Source organism: Bidens hawaiensis, unplaced genomic scaffold (genome assembly GCF_021521415.1).
Source record: "Bidens hawaiensis isolate Kalapana, Puna unplaced genomic scaffold, B.hawaiensis_p1.1 tig00044301_1, whole genome shotgun sequence".
NCBI lineage: Eukaryota > Viridiplantae > Streptophyta > Magnoliopsida > Asterales > Asteraceae > Bidens > Bidens hawaiensis.
This window is the reverse complement of record NW_027497880.1, coordinates 6911-22966: the sequence shown is the minus strand read 5'-3', so window position 1 is coordinate 22966 and position 16056 is coordinate 6911.

The window sequence follows — 16056 nt, the reverse complement described above, 5'->3', positions numbered from 1 at the left end:
TTGGAGTGTGTTGGAGTTAGGTTGGGTTTTCTTTAATTTTTAAGATGTTAATTTTAATATAAATTAATGTCTTGTCATATTATTAGCACACTTAACAAATTTGTGTCGGGTCCATATCCAACCCATATCCGCCAATTACCCGTAGGCTTTCTCAGCCTGATAGAGGATTATAGTCCAACACTCCTGACCCAAATAGACAGACGTCATGTAAAAAGTTGCAATTTACAAGCTTGTAAAATTTTCACTTTCATATATGTTAACCAATTAATTAATCAAAAAATACAACTGATAAATACTCTTAATAATCATTTTTCAAAAGAAAAAACAATTGATGAATACTTTCGAAATTTAAAGTTGCCATAAAAATGACTAGAACAGTGAATCAAACTCCTAATTAGTTTAGGTGGGTGAGTATATCTCAAGTGGAGACTCAAAAACACAAATCGAACCTCTCTCCTCCTCCTTGTCGTGATGAATTCTGACATTGAATAGGTGGTTTTGTTCGTCATGTTTTTTTTTATATTGTTGAATGACAATTTTATTAGGCAAATTCTACAGGCACACCACCTATATCTATTAACTAGGCATATTTACACACCATTCAGTATATGTTTCGTATGCTCAGCATACGTTGCGTATGTTGTAATACTTTTTCAGACATCATACGCTTCGTATGTAATGTTATACGGTTCAAATGGCTTTTGTATAAACAATACGAATAATATGAAAAGCATACGATTCATATGAATAACTTTTAAGTAAAATTAATAAACGCTTCGTTTGTAATGTTGTACGGCTCATATGGCTTTTGTATAAACAATACGAATAATATGAAAAGCATACGATTCATATGAACAACTTTTAAGTAAAATTAATAAACGCTTCGTATAAAAAGGAAACATTTCGTATAGCTTAAATACGAATCATCTAAAATGTATACAGTTCGTATTTGAATGTGTAACAAAATAAGTTTTACTTGTAACCATCTAAAACAAAGGCGTAAGCTTTGTCTCCAACAACACTCATCCTTTTTGATTCAACTGCAAATAATAATATTTGCAATTAGTAAGTATGGTTCATTTGGTAAAATCAAAAATCATGAACCAGTGATCAATTATTGACATAACTAACATCTAAAGATGAATAATCCGGACAATAATTATGGTTTAAATGAATATGATAATGATTTAGCTTGAATTCAAGAACAGTAGAACATTAATTCAATGATCCCTTTAAATAATTACTTTCACGTCAATGAATTTTGCAGCCTGCTTCTACTGAAGAACAAAGTGTAACCTAATTAGGGCTGTAAATGAATCAAATGTTTGACGAACTGTTTGGCGGGCCATTCGATGATGTCTGCTCGTTTAATATATGACGAACATGAGCAAGGAATTTCATTCCATTAACTAAATGAATGAACACGAACATAGGCCATGTTCATTCAATTGTGAAGACTTTGGGTCGGTTTTGGGTTTAACCTAAAAAAGACGAAACCATGAACATTTCTAAATACTAAACTCACATAGTTGTATAACAAATACATAAAAATAAAAACATTAACATTCATCAAACCCCAACATAGTTTGAAAAGGAAATTACTACTACATCCATCCAAATTACTAGAATCCACACATACAACAAAAAAAGATAACGTTTACGTGCGTCAACTTTAAAAGATAAACATAATAGCTAAATTATGCATTTATCATACTAGGCATCATCATAAACCATGATCCTCGTCACTACTATCACCAAAATCATCATCATCACCGTCACCTCTATCATCATCATCACCAACACCACTAGCATCATCATCACCTACTTCATCACTACCGTCATCACTAGCATCATCACCAACATCATGAAAGCCCGACTCCTCCTGCGGCCGCGACTCCTTTGGCGGAGCCGGGGTATCACGTACTGGCACATCATCAGTGGGACCGTTCCTGTCTCTAACCAACCACTCTATCATCCTCTCCATCCTTATCATACGCTGCTTCATATTAATTAATCGCATATCCTGATTCACCGTCCCGGCATTGCCATGCGACTGCCCCTCATCGACACGTGGCCCCTAAACAAGTACATAAACGTTAGGATGGTAATGTAAGCAGGGATGGCAGTGAAACTTGAACCCGATGGGAAAACCCGAAACCCGACAAATAACCTTTGAACAATATTATATCACACACATATTTAAATGTAAAACAGATAAATAACATTTTTATTTAAATGTAAGAAAGTTTTGAACAACAATTTGAACAATATTATAAATTAGCTTTATAAAATTTAAAGTAAACCTTAAATAGTAACTTGGTTTGGTTTTATTTGGTTTGCATCTAAATTTTAACAATTTATGTTTGATCATATACATGTCCATGTCCCTGCATATGCCCCTGCACAAGCGACTGCTCCTGACCGGCATTTGGCCATGAACCTGTACATAAAAAAAGGTTTATTTTCAACCGTTAGTATTAAAATATAATTAAATACTGCCTCATGATATACCTGACCGCCCCCAACCCCTGATTTTGAGCCACCAACAGCTCTGCAACTATTATATCCCGCTCCTCCACCTCTAGCATTTGTCCCAGAAACCACAAAAGTCCTGGCTGCAAGGACCACTGCAGAACACTATCGGAAAAACACATCGGCAATACCATTGGATGGATTTAGGTCGAGAAGAAGAAATTCACAAACAAAAATTGCTTACCTTATATGGACAAGCATAGAACCTACGCCCAAGATTTTTATCCGTCCATGATGTCCTAACGACCGCTGGTTTACCACAATAACAAAAAAACGTTATTCGGTTAAGGAGAAGACCGACTCATTAATGAGGAAGAAGACATCTTGCTTTTACTTAGGCAACCTGGATTCAGTTTGATGAATGCATTAGTTTTATAGGGTTATTTGAATCTTATATGGAAGATATGTGGAAAACTCATATGACTCATATAGTCCGTTTTCTTTCCTATACGATTCGTATAGAAAGTGTGGAATTATATTGAGATTCTTTTTAAACACTATTAGCATACGGTTTGTATTATTCACCATACAACTCGTATGGCCAAGTATAGACTTGAGATTGATTTGTCAGTGGATTGAAGGAGGTTCTATTCAAGATCTTTTGAAAAAAGTATCAACATACAGTTCATATACTACACGTTTCACTTTGCCAAGTATTGTCACACCAATTGATTTGATTATACAGTCGGTGTGGATTTATCTGTCAAGATTCTTCTGAAGCACTATTATCATACACTTTTGTTTGATCTCGATAATCCGATACACAGATCTCAGATATGGTATATATATAATTAACCTCTTAATTAGGATGTAGTTCATAGTTACTCTTGATTGTATGTTGTATATGATATATTAGTTGTATGTATGTGAATAAGATTAATACTAGATTGAAGCTTGAGAGGAGATTTTGGCAGAGGTTTGATAATATCACTCAAAACTTAAATAAGCTGTGGACTGAAGCCACTATAAATAGAAGATGGATCTAGTTCGTTATACATTCCGTAACGAACTAGCATCCACTTCGTTACATACATAAGCTTAACAAAACACCCCCTGATTCGTTAAACATCCTTAACGACTCATGAGGGATATTAACTTAGATCTAGTTCGTTAAACATCCGTAACGAACTAGACTATACTTTAACGAACTACAATAATAACTTAATATTTTATTACATAAATAAAACGATAAATACATAAACGATAAATACAAAGACTCGAGACGCAAAACCGTGTACTAACAGACACCCCCTCATCTTGAGCTCTTTGTCTTTTACTTTACTTGAAACGCTTGGACTGCTAATCTCTGCAACTATGAATTCCGTTCTCATAACATACACGTACGACGCGTTGGAACTGCATAGCCAGATCATAGTCTTCATTGCGCTCGAACAAAATCTTATTCTTGTGTAGCACGTCGTTGTCAGTCTCGGTTAAGTTAACAAGCCACACCGGATCAATGATCTTGATTAACTCGGTCTTCAAACCTTTGCCCAGAACAACGACGGCCTTGCCAGTTCGGTTATCGTAATACCAACGGTTGAAAGACAGATGTATGTGTTGATTCAAAGTCTTCACTGGTACCCGCTTCAAGGTCTTAGGCGGCTTAACATTGAGGATCAACTTTCTCCAACTCGTCCTTGGATCAATTTCATCTATACGCTTTCGGGTTGGAACCTGAGGCTTTAGGAACTTGAAGGCATAATTGACTTCGAACAACAATTGTTGATGAAACCAATATGCTATTCGGTCACCCCCTCGGTTGATAAATGGACGACACACGAGGGTACAAACATCCCAACGCGGTAAAGTGAGAACATCCATTATATTCTCATAATATTGAACCCCCTTTTCCCATTTAACAATACATACTTTAAGATCGGAATCAAATAACCAAGAAACAATATCACCTTGAACTTTTGACACAGTCTTGTATGAGGTCATCTGATTGGCTTTGGCTCGAGCAGAAGCTTCATCCTTCTGCTCCTGATCTACATACCTATACGCCTCAATAATCTTAAGGGATTTCTTGTTACGATACCCAAACCACCTTGCAATATCAGCATCAGTCGGGTTTTCAATCGAATTGAATCTCGTATCAACCACACTTTTACCCTTAGATACCTTCTCCAGATTATCCTTAGCTACTTTAAGCATTTCCTCATTAAATATTGGAGCACCTTGATCAACATTTGTGTGTTGAAGCAGGTCAGGATACTCCTCAGCTGTGATATCTTCAACCTCGACCTCCTCATCTTCATAAATAAAATCTGTATTCATCTCAATAGTCGGATCATTTAAGATCTCTTCATCATTCATAACTTCTACATCAGGCTCTGTCTCTAACACAGTAAACTCATCGTCATTCAAACCAAGCAGTAGTGAAATCTGCTCTCGTGTTAGAGACGTTTCAACAAACTGACCAACCTCAATCTCGTTTCTATTCACCACACTTCTGAACACCCCCGATCCATCAACAAAGATAACTGTATCAGCTTTAATCATCTCAATCGGTTTAGCAGCTGTGTAATCCTAATAAACAATGATCTGCTTGCCCGAGTCACTAACTCCACTAGTACCAGCACCTGAAGATGAACCATGAGATTGTTTAGGCTGACCTCCTGCACCAGACTCGTCAGGATCTTCTTCATCATTCTTTATAATGCATCATCCTTGCAAGTTAACAGCAAGATCAGATCCTCCTGTTCTTTGATCTTCACCCCCTGAGACTTAACAATCTCACGAAGATCCTTTGTTTCCTTTTGACAAAAAGATTATATCCCATCAGTCTTCGTTGATTCTCCATCATTCGTTCTTGATTCATACGATCAGTAGGCATTTGATTTTCGTATAAATGTAGTAGACTCAGAACCATGTTCATTTCTTGATCATGTGTCATAGAAAGAAACGAAGCTGGGATAGGCTGAACGGGACCTTGAGGTCGGTTAAGCCTCAAGAATGAGAAATCCATTGGCTGTGGAGGCAACATAGTTGGTGTAGGAGAAACCACCGAGGTAGCAGTTGAAGGCCTTGGAATAGGAGATAAAACGGTTTGAGGAATCATACCAAGCCTAGGATCGGAAGTAAGCGTGGTCGTCAATGTAAGCTCTGGAGTGCTAGTAGTAAGCGGCACCGCCGGGTGTAGAGGAGTGGACGACCTTAGAGGTTGAACTCCAAACGAGATGCCAGCACCAGCCGACACTCGACGCTTAGAAGAGCCTTCAGAAGCCAACTCTTTACCTTTTCTCTTTCGTTGAGCTGCAATCGTAACAGCTAAAGCCGCTTCAACCGCAACTTGTTGTTCTAGGATAGCTGCATCACCATCACCACCATTACCACCATCACCACCATTATCACCATCATCATTACCACCTGGTCCCCCTCACGCTCGGAATCTGAATCGGCATGGATCCAGCGATCATTGTCGGGACATGCATTATCATGATTCACAATATGACCAATCAAACTTTTGGTCCTAGGTCTCTCCTTTCGATAGATCTTCATTCTTCGTACAGTGTCAGCCGTCATGTGATCTAATTCCAACACGTCATCTACCAATGTTTGATTGATGACCAAATTTGGAATCAAGTCTTGAATAATTAACTGAAGAAAACGTGGACACATCAAGAATTTCTTCTTCTGAACCGTTTGCAGACACTGTTCTTTAAGATGGTAGAAGATCATTTCTGAAAAATTAAACTGCTTGTTAAGAACAAGTGCCATAAAAGCTGACTGCAACATGATACGGCATTCATCAAATCCGCCTTTACGTCCTCCCAAGCAATGGATCAACACATGAAGGAGATACTTGTAAGTAGTACACATCCCATTCTTGTTGTACATAGATTCTCCGATGTCACCACCATAAAATACACGACGAAACAGTCCTTTAATCAACTCTTTATCAAATTCACACGGATAATCATCAGTGTCACCAAAACGAAGTACTCGTCGAATCACACTAATATCAACATTAATAGGCGTTTGATTGATTGTGGCTGTAATATGGTTCTCATCTTCAATATATCTTGCTGTACTCCAAAATTGACGAACTATACTGAAGCGAATGTCAGGATTAGTAGTGATTGCATAGTGAATACGTGAGCGACGAAGAAACTCCAATAACCCTCCAAAGATGTTTTCATCTGCAAAATTTGTACCAACAAAGGCACAAATATTGTGTTTCTTGTCATAAGATAGTAAAGGAAAATTTTGTTGCTGTTGTTGTTGTTGTTGTTGATCAGCAACTGGTGGGTCTTGGTTCATGTTATCAGCCATAAGTCTAAAATAAATGACATCGAGAATCAGTAATTCAACAATCATATAAATAAATTTTCTAAACTATTTAAAATTATCATTTAAAATTAATAAGAAAATTAAATTTAACATGTCTTTCGTTAACCAAAGGCTGATTCGTTACAATATTATAACGAATTGCCTGATTCGCTATCAAGTAAATATATGACGAATTAAGAATTAGCGAATTACTATGAAAAGGTAACGAACTAACCTCTAGTTCGTTATAATTTACAAATATCAAACTGATTCGTTAGAAAAGTTGATTCGCTCATTCTAATTCGTTTGAATTGCTTAACGAATTGGACACGAATTAGTTCCAATTCGCTAAGCATAGCGAATGGCCAAAAAATAGCTTAATCTTTGACTTCTCTGGTCAAGGTCAAAATTACCAAAAACACAAAAAGTCAAAATTGCAATTCTGATATCAATTACCCCATAATTGTCGATGAATATCCAAACCATTGACCACAAGGATCTCGGAAACTCATTGCGATTAGAGTGGTATTGATTTAGGGTTCCAAAACATGGTATAAATCTCTTAAATTAGGGGTTTAAACGAAGCATAAAACCCAATAATAACAGTTAATAATTAACCCAACAATCAATAATCAAAACATGATCAAGTATCACTATGGATCTCGGAAATACATTCCGATGATAATGGTAACAAATTTATGGTCCATTACTTGTAATACAGCTTATAAATTAAGGTTCAAATAAACCTCAAACACCCGATACAAAACATGATAATTAACCATTTAAATCAACATTATATTTGACGAAAATCACGAAGATATGATTCTGTATACCTTAGTAACACAATGATATAATCAAAATACGAAAACTCGATGGTCAAAAATTCTAGAAAAAATCGGCCAGAGTAACAGTGTAATGAGGGAGATGAAAGGTGAATAATGAAACGAACCACCTTCACATTTCCCTATATAGTCTGACACAACACGTTTTCCAATGTAACGAATCATTTGATTCGTTTGAATTTTGAAATAACGAATCAGGTGATTCGTTATCTTAAGCTAACACGTGGCATAACGAATTACAAAGTGATTCGTTAAAATCTTAACGAATTAGAAGGAATTCGTTACAGAGTGGTGGAAGCGAATTAATCTTAACGAATTAGAACATAATTCGTTATAAATGGCTTTAATTCGTTAATTTAAACGAATCAAAGTTAACGAATCATCTTATTAATTAAGTAATCACTTTATGTAATTTTTAAATTAAATAATTAAATAAAAGAATTAATGAAATAAATTAACTTAAATAAATCAACGAAATCTCGTATCCCGAAGATCAAATACCTTAGGGTGTTTTATGTTTTGAAACACTTAACTTAAAGAATTAAATAATATTTAAAAACGAAAACGCAAAATCTTTTTGTATGTTGATCTTTTGATTTAAAATATTTACAAAAGAAATATCCGAAACTAAAAACATAGACATGTTTTTGTGTTTTTGTATGTTTTATCAAAAGCAGTACATATTTTTGGAGTTTTGTCGAGTTTGAGCAGAGAATCATATTGACTGAATTTCCCTTCAATCACAGTTTTATATTTCAGCGATATTATGACTGGCGTTAAGTCGGTCATTGATATTGTTGTCCACTTAAATCTTATAACAAGCCTTCAAGCATTTCTGTGATATGATTAATGATTCAATTAGCGCACAGAATATCAGAAACTGTCAGCCTCTAATCTCGGTTCAAGCTTAATTTGATTTTTGCCAAATCACCCCAACTTGACTTTAACCATTATAGTGTTGATCAAAATTTTGAAGATTTTATAACTTTTGAGCAGTGCATCAAGTTTCCTTTACTGTGAGTGAGTATGCACGAGGCCATCTGTCGGCTTACATACATTGTATCCCCTGGGGTCCGTTTCTTATTGGTAATGAGACACACGCAAGGGAGGAACATATGTATGACTAACAGCGGATTTTGATCAAGTCAGTAATTTGGATTGTACGAAGTACAGTAGTGATCAAGTTTAATGATTTTGGGTTTGCTCTAAAAGCGAGTGAAATATTCATGCTTATGAATACCTAGATCATTAAGCTGCATAAAGACTCATAGTGTCTAGAATCCTAACGCTTGTTATTTGCTTTATTATATTTTTGAGTGATCAACAACTATAAGGCTTGAGTATGACGGTTATTACATTTCTGCCATACTCACCGAGATTTTTGCTAGAGACTAAAACCTCTTTCAATTTGGCTTTTCTTTATGTTTATATCACCTAACTTGCTCTAACGATTTGTTTAAGACCTATCAATGCACCAACGATTAAGCACTCAGTCTTTTAAGCTTATTTCTTGCTGGATTTGGGGTCAATCAATCATTGTACTATCATTTTCTCTTTTTGCTTCAAAAACTCAAAATTTGAGGAGCATAAAATAAAATGAATTTAATCGCCCCAGTTACTTTAAGTTTATAGATTAATGGCTATCCTATCAATCTACAAGTAGAGAACAGGACCAAAACATGCAAGCATGCTCCACATACTTAAATAAGCGACATAATTTTCAGCCAGAAAATAAAGTAAAAAGAATAACACACGCCCCAACTACTTTCCATTATCAGATAAATGGCTATTCTGAATATTTACGAGAAATTATCAGGACCAACCATATACAAGTATATGTTCTTCAAACAGCAGTAATTGACATATTTTTCAGCACATGTAAGCAAAAATCTTTTTGGTTTTTCTCTTTACAAACATAAAACACACTCTTTTTGTATTTTTCGAATTTTTCTGTACAAACTAGAAATTCACAATCTTTTTGAATTTTCGACATTTTCTTATAAATAAAAATTAAAAATTCCACAATCTTTTTGTCTTTTCAAATTTTAAAGTATTTTTGGATTTTCAAATTTTAAAACATAAAGACTAAAGACATGAAAACACACTATTTTTGAATTTTAAATTTTTCAATGTTTTTGGGTTTTATCTATACAAACGAAAAGCACATTCTTTTCGTATTTTCTATTTCACCCCCTAAAAGCCAAAACCAAAATAAAATTTAAAATAAAACAAACCTAAAATAAAGATAGTTATCCTAATTTTAGGATATCAGCAAGGGTCTTTAGGCCATTTAAACCAAGAAAAAATTGAAAACATGTTTTATCAAATGCTTTGGTAAATAAGTCAGCTCTTTGAAAATCAGTATGTACTTTCTCAAGGTCAATTAATTTCTTTTCAAAGCAATCCCGTATAAAATGATATCGAATTTCGATATGTTTCGTAGTGGTGTACGGGATTTTTGGTGATGCTAATAGCAGCTGAATTATCAATTAAAATGGGAGTAGTAAGAAACTTCAAGCCGTAGTCCCGAAGATGTTGTTGTATCCACAAAACCTGGGAACAACAACTCGAGGCTGCAACATACTCAGCTTCGGCGGTTGAAGTGGAGACCGTTGTCTGCTTCTTACACTGCCAGGAAACAAGCCGGCTTCCTAAGAATTGACATCCCGCTGTGGTAGACTTGAAATTAATCTTGCATCCTCCATAGTCTGAGTCAGAATAAGCGGTAAAATCAAAAGTATTGTCTTTGGGGTACCATAACCAGGTGTCAGGATTGACCCTCAGATATTGAAGAATACGCTTGACCGCTGCCAGGTGAGTCACTCGGGGACTAGCTTGGAACCTAGCACATAAACAAACAGCAAACATTATGCCGGGTCGAGAAGCAGTAAGATACATCAAAGAACCAATCATTGCTCGATATAGGGTAGGATCGATAGTATCCTCCAATTTATCTGGTGATAAATTGTGACCCACGGGGAGAGGAGTAGAAGGGGTTTTTCCGGCAGTAATCTTGATTCGGCTCAAGACGTCGTTCACATATTTTGTCTGATGTATGAAGATTCCTTTCGCAGACTGATGAACCTGCAACCCTAAAAAGAAGTTCATCTCTCCCATCGAACTCATCTCGAAATTGGATTGCATTGATTTCTCGAACTCCTTACACAGCGCGTCGTTTGTTGACCCAAATATTATGTCATCAACATAAATCTGGACGAGGAGAAGATCATCACCAATATTTTTATAAAACAAAGTGCAGTCAATAGTCCCATGTTTGAAACCATTATCTGTTAGATGGCCGGTGAGCGTGCCATACCAAGATCTCGGGGCTTGATGTAGACCATATAAAGCCTTGTTTAAGCGATAAACTCGGTCAGGATAATCGGGGTCTTCAAAACCCGGAGGCTGTAAAACAAACACTTCCTCATGAAGTTCACCATTGAGAAAAGCACTTTTGACATCCATTTGGTAGACTTTTATGTTCTTATAAGCTGCATAGGCTAGAAAGATTCGTATGGACTCCAATCTTGCAACATGAGCATATACTTCAGTGTAGTCAATACCCTCTTGCTGATGAAAGCCTTGCACCACTAATCGTGCCTTGTTTCTTTCAATTACCCCACGATCGTCTTTCTTACACTTATATACCCACTTAGTCGGAATCGCCTTCTTGACTCTAGCAGGTTTGCCGATAAGATCCCAAACACCCAAGCGTGCAAATTGCTGTAATTCTTCTTGCATGGCTTCTACCCACGAAGGATCTTGAAGTGCCATATGAGGAGTTGTTGGCTCAACTTGGGATAGAAAATAAGTGTATTTAGCAAGATTTACAATTCCAGATGAATGTAAATCTGCATAAGCACACAATACATTATTTTCATTTGACGAAGCAACTTGATGGCGTGTTTGAACTCCCACATCAAGTTCACCAATAATATTTTCTTTGGGATGATAATTATGAATCATAAGAGTGGGATTCTCAGGAACATCAACAGTTTCAAATAAATTAGTGTAGTGTTCACCCAAGTCGTGAGATGAAACATCACTATCAAGTTCGATAACTTGATCAACAACTGGAGTGTCATCAGACGAAGTAGATGCATTATCAAAAAGAACCGGAGAATCATTATCAGAATCTTCAGTTGGAGCATCGGTTGGAATTTCAACATCATTAGAACTTGAAAATCTTGGAATTACCAGTTGCTCTTCAAAATAAGCACGGACTAAATATTCATCTGGTTGATCAGTTGTTGGAGTAAATGAATTAAATAAGCCATCATAATCAAACATCCAGTCTGGACCTTTTTCTTAAAAAGGAGTAGTGTACTTTTGACAGTCCACATGATACCATTCTTCAACACAACCAGACGTGAAGTTAAATACCCGTTTCTTAGGAGAAGCATACCCCAATAAATACCCTTCAATGGCTTTTTCATCAAACTTTCCCACATCCCTTTTCAACATCGTACAAGGACACCCAAACGGTTCCAAGTACTTTAAATTAGGTTTACGATTATTCAATAACTCATAACTTGTCTTCTTGAGTCTCTTAACAGTAAGAACCCGATTGAGTGTATAACAAGCAGTATTCACCGCCTCATTCCAAAATTGGACAAGAAGCTTTGAATAAGCAAGCATAGTCCTAGTAGCTTCAATCAACGTTCTGTTCTTTCGTTCAGCAACACCGTCTTTGTGGTACATATGGAGCACTGTATTCTCGATGAATTCCCTCTTGTAAAAAAAAGAAATCCAACACAGTATTTTTAAATTCAGTACCATTGTCACTTTGAATTCTCCTCACTTTCTGTTTGTATAGTGATTCGAACTTAGTGATTAAATTTTGAACGAGAACCGGTGTTTGATCTTTTGAACTCATAAACAAGACCCACGAGTATGGTGAATAATCATCAGTAACTACCAGGCAATACCAATCTCCAGAAATACTCGCACGATTCACTGGACCGAAAAGATCCATATGAAGTCGCTCAAGAGGAGTATCAATGGAATTTAATAACTTAGAGGGATGCACCTTTTTCTTCTGTTTGCCCTTTTTGCAAGCAATACAGTGATCGGATAACTTAAAGTTCTTCAGAGACACACCTTCAACTAGGTCATTTGCCATTAGATAGTTCATCTTACGAACATGAATGTGACCCATTCTACGATGCCATAGAATAGAATCTTTCTCGGTTGTTTTCGAGACAAAGCATGTTTCGATCGATGTTGATACTTTAGAACTCATATTTAAGACATAAATATCATTCGATCAAGGTGATCTCATGATAACCATGTCCTCGGGAATCACATACCCCGGTTTCAAAATCAGACACTCTTTATCTGTAAATATTGTAGTGTATTGCTTGTCACAGATTTGCGACACACTCAATAAATTATGGTCTACCTTGTCACAGTAGTTAACCTTCTCAAAAGTAATATGCTCATTCGAAACATCACCTTCTTTTGTAAGCATACCCCCAGAATTCCCAGCAAACGCCACATAACCCCCTTGAATATTTCTCACATTTGTTAAGAGGTCGAGATTTCCAGTAATATGACGAGAACATCCACTATCCATAATCCATTTTTCACCAGAAATGGTCTTGGATGTACCCTACACATAATAGAAAATGATTAGTTCAAAAAGGCAACCCAAGCCTCAGTCTTGGGCACCTTTTGGTTTTCTTGAGAAAAGTTAAACTTAGTTGAATTCAACCGTTGTTCAGCAACTTGAGAATAAGTTACAAGATTCTTAGACTTTTGTCTTAGATAAGCAGCTTGAACTACATTTGAGTTCACATTTTTGCATAACGGTTCAGTTGGAACAAACTTTGGTTTAACAGAACCATGAGTTTCATTCACATGAACAACTTTTCGAGGATTCACATTTGAGAACATGATTTGAGTATAATCATCATCATACGACACTGTTTGTTTCAGAATCTCAATTATCAAAGGTACAGATTTTGATTGATCTTTGACAAATGGGTAAAGATTCTGAGAACTCTTCTGACCAAAGTTTCTCACCACATGCTCTTGTTGACCGCAAAGGAAACAGCTTCGCATGTCCACATGATTGTGTTGAGAATTGGCAGTAACATAAGATACAGAAGGTTGATAATGATATATTAGTTGTATGTATGTGAATAAGATTAATACTAGATTGAAGCTTGAGAGGAGATTTTGGCAGATGTTCGATAATCACTCAAAACTTAAATAAACTGTGGACTGGAGCCACTATAAGTAGAAGATGGATCTAGTTCGTTACACATTCCGTAACGAACTAGCATCCACTTCGTTACATACATAAGCTTAACGAAACACCCCCTGATTCGTTAAACATCTTTAACGAATCATGAGGGATATTAACTTAGATCTAGTTCGTTAAACATCCTTAACGAACTAGACTATACTTTAACGAACTACAATAATAACTTAATATTTTATTACATAAATAAAACGATAAATACATAAACGATAAATACAAAGACTCGAGACGCAAAACCGTGTACTAACAACTTTGCATTCTTACACTATACGGTTTGTGTGGTCAACTATAGAATTGATTTGTTACTAGAGATGGATTGAAGGAGTTTATTCAAGATTGTTCTGAAAAAAGATATCAACATAATCAACATATGGTGCCAATTGATTTGATTTGTATTCCACTGTTTGTATAGTTGCACCCAAATTACACCACCCAACTTTCTCCATTATAAATTAATACATTTGTTAACTTTATTTTGCACTACACTTCATTCACTTTATTTTGTTCTCATTCCTAGCTCACTTTCATTCCAATTGAATTATGTGGAGTCCCCTAATAATGAATTTAACTACTCGGACGATATTTATCCAGAATTGTGGTGGAAAAGATGTGTGAACAAAGGCGATGAAGGTTACGATCACATAGTTAGTATGACAAAAGAACTGTACGTTGATAGACCATGGTACCTTACTCTGAAGATCTACCACTATAGTCATTTTACAGCTTTGCCGAGAATGATATTTTCCGCCGGCGCTGTAAATTATGTAGACTTCCTACAAATTCAAAACTTTCAGGTCTCTGATATGGAGCTAATAATGCTAAAGTTGGGGTATCAAAACATCAATAATATGTGGTTCTACTTTAAAACACCGACAAGTGATCTAGATACATGATTGCCTCCTTTGAGTATTGCGGATGACACTGCACGTTTAACGTCATACATTGGTGTTGACGGTGTCCATCAGATTAGCTTATACATCGTGCGAGAAGAATGGACAATGGCTACTGGAACCAATCGAATGACGACTTATAGAAGGCCAGTGCCTCGAGACGCTCCCGTTGTACGAAGATTTTTCAATTAGAATAAATTAAAACCATGTATTGGAATTTATAATAATTTATGTATGTTTTAAATTAATTAATCATATGATGTAATGTTTATCTTTAATTATCTTTAATTATATCAGTGTTGTTTTTGTATCGCATTATGAAATATGAATAATTTTTAAATACTTATAATTGGAAAATTATCAACATACGGCTCGTACTCTTTGCTATAGGGTTTGTATAGCTAAGTAACTTTATATTGATTTGTTGGTGGATTGATGGGTCGATTTGTTAGTGAAATGAAAGAAGATTCTTCTGAAAAAAATAACATCACATAGATATATGGTTCATATAGTAGTTACCATACAATTCATATTCTTCTCTATATGGTTCGTATAGAGAAATACATTATTATGGATAGATTTAGTTGAAACTAACATTTACTTTATTCGAATTCTTAATCACTTAAATCTTCATATACCGGAGGTCGTGCTACTGATTCTTTATACGCTTGTTGACGTGTTTTGAAAAGAGTCTCCCATGCGGCTGCATCACTTGTTCTAGAGAATGTCCAAAGGTTGTTTGTAATTACCATTAGATGGTCTTCTTGCATTTCTACCATGTAGAAGTGAATGTCATCCACAAGCGCAATTGTTATGATTTTATGTTGCCTGAACTGGTTTGGACCTCTCCACATCGGGAAGCAGGTTGAACTGCCATCAGAGCGATTTGATAAGAAATGAACAATTACTTCAAATTTTTTGGCAATCAAGAACCCCGTTTCAGCATATGCATCCAGTGCTTTCGGGGTGCAAAACCACTTCCAAACCAATTTAAGGACTCATATATAGTATCGTAATCGCCTGCGAAATGATAAGTGTACTGGTTTTTAAACTCTGTTATCTCTTCAATAAGTAGTTCCTGTATCATCTTCCATTTATCTTCACCATACCCCAACACAGAAGCGATCGCCCGAATCCACAGTTTCCATCACCCAAAACGTTATCTATACGTGTAACATACTAACGGAAGAATTCGGGAATATTACGAAGACATTCGTCTGTATCTTGCAACATTTGATGTGAAACACTGTTT